The sequence below is a fragment of the Limulus polyphemus genome, unplaced genomic scaffold, assembly GCF_000517525.1.
Source record: "Limulus polyphemus unplaced genomic scaffold, Limulus_polyphemus-2.1.2 Scaffold1023, whole genome shotgun sequence".
Classification (NCBI taxonomy): Eukaryota; Metazoa; Arthropoda; class Merostomata; order Xiphosura; family Limulidae; genus Limulus; species Limulus polyphemus.
Genome location: NW_013666633.1, coordinates 264,632 through 267,323, shown reverse-complemented (window position 1 = coordinate 267,323; position 2,692 = coordinate 264,632).

The following is a 2,692-nucleotide window of genomic DNA, read 5'->3' as shown; positions in this document are numbered from 1 at the left end:
GGGTGGTGATGACTAGCTGCCTTCCCTCTAGTCTTACACTGCTAAATTAGGGACGGCTAGCGCAGATAGCCCTCGTGTAGCTTTGCGCGAAATTCAAAACAAACAAACAAACAAACAATTGTTGTTAACTATCGTTTGTTCATTTGTAATTAAGCACAAAGCTACACTATGGGCTATCTGTGCTCTGCCCACCACGGGTATCGAAGACCGGATTCTAGCGATGTAAGTCCGCAGACATACCCCCGCTGTGCCACTGGGGGGGCTACTTGTTGTTAAACAAATGTTTAAACGACTTTATTCAATTATGTACTACAGCTGCCCAGTGTCGGCTAACAATACGAATAATTCAATTGTGGCGAAGTGCTACAAGTTCTTCAAATACCTATAGAATGATAGGTTTCTTTTTTGGTGAGTGTAAAACACTTAAATACACCATTTCGATTTATTCAATATTGTTTATCGTGGTATTAAAGTACGTTTGTGACTGCAGGATCGCCTATATCGTAATTTACAGTAATTTGATATCATTATTAGAATAAAGTAATATACAGACAACAAGGGGCCATTTGGTTCTTCACAACTACCCCGTAGAAAATGTTCAAAATTAAACCCACACTTCATTTTTGAAGAAATTATAGATTCCCCCATTTAAATTCTTACAAGGTGTCGGCTTCCATTTCTGCCGATTACAGCTCATTTCATAAGCTAATTACCACCCCTTCAGAAAAATAAAACAGTCTTTACTGGAGCCTAGCCTGTCTTTTCCTAATCCTAAACTTGTGCTTTCTCGTCTTATTGTCTTCAAAATATGAAACAATCAAATCAGAAGCCTTAATCGTATCGATCCCCTGGATAATCTTGTGAAATCCAACGAGATTATTTCTTACCCTTGTCTTCTACACAGAAAATAAGTTAAGAGACGTTAACCTATCCTCATAAGATAACCGTTTCAAAAGTAAGACTTACTGGTCTAGTTTTGTGGAATGTATATGGAATCACAACCATAATGGTTTCGGTATGTTTACATTGGTTGTAAGATCGGACTATAAAAAGGTCTGAGATGGCTTGGTGTAATAGGGTGCTCTACTCCCAATCTGCAGGTCACGGGTTCGAATCTCCGTTACCGAACATACTTGCCTTTTCAGCCGTGGGGGCGTTATAATTCTACTATTCGTTGGTAAAAGAGTAGCCCAAGAGTTGGCGGTGGGTGGTGATGACTAGCTGCCTTCCCTCTAGTCTTACACTGCTAAATTAGGGACGGCTAGCGCAGATAGCCCTCGTGTAGCTTTGCGCGAAATTCATAACAAATCAAACGTAAGATTTCATAGTCATCTCGTGCAAGTTGTTATAAAGAAATGTTTTTATCAAGCATCGAACCGTATTGTGCAAGTAATGGACAGTTTAAAGAAATTTTTACTGAAGACTGAAAAAAAATTGTCTGCTACACTTAAAGACTTTTGACTGAGATTTAATTGTATAATTTTTTGTAGTTGTTGGTTATGACAGTTATCTCAAAGGAAGGAAACGTGGACCTTTACGGCAGTGGGTAACAATCCATACACGTTCTTCTTTATCTGAAAGGCGATAAATAATTATATTTTATTACATGATGACTCTATTAATGCAAACCTAAAACTACACTAGATTAAAGGTCTTAAGGACCACTAACTGATATTCCAAAAGGTCTCAGGGACCACTAACTGATATTCAAAAAGGTCTCAGGGACCACTAACTGATATTCCAAAAGGTCTCAAGGACCACTAACTGATATTCTAAAAGGTCTCAAGGACCACTAACTGATATTCCAAGCTCTTACCACAGTAATTCAAGGGAAGGATTTATCATCCAGAATATTCTCCCAACTAAACCTTCAGAGATTCCAGTAAAATGGTTAGAAATTATTTATTTAACTTATTTACTTTCAAAATACAATTTATACAAACTGATTCCATTGACTTTACTACCTCATCACATGTAAGCTCCGACTGTTTGTTTATTGTTAATCACAAAGCTACTCAGTGGGCTATCTGTGCTGTGCCAAACCACGGGTATCGGAAACCAATTTCTAGCGTTATAAGCCTTCACACTTACCGCTGAGCCACTGGGGCCAACTGCCACAACTCTATATTTGTTTATCCCAGAATGGCTTAGGTGTATTTATACCAAGACAATAATAAAATTCGGGGTTCGATTCACCAAGGTGGACAGAGAGTAGATAACCTACTGTGTAACTTTGCGTTAAAAACAACAACTTCCTTACGAAGAGTTGTTTTCAGTTTTTGTACTAACTTCATTCTTCTGAAGTTTAAGAAACTTTCAACATATATTTAATTCTTGCTTTATAGTTCTTCATAAGGTCACAACAGTTTACAAAAAGTGAACTTACATTTCTGGAATACCACATAAAAAGAGGTATCTTATATTTATGGCAAAGCCCATCCTAATTTTGAACTACTGACCAGAGGAAAGGCAGCAATCAGTATGACCCTACCGCCCACCATCCATGCCAAGGGATTGGTTATCGCTTTTGTAACGTACTGTTGCGTCAGCAGTCACATGACTACAGTGACGCAACGTTTCTAGAATTATCATGTACTTTGGCGAATGCTCTAGTATTTACTAGTAGGGTACGCTGGTATATAAAAGAGGGAATGTAATGTGTGATAGTCAGTGAGTAATTGAACTGCAGTCA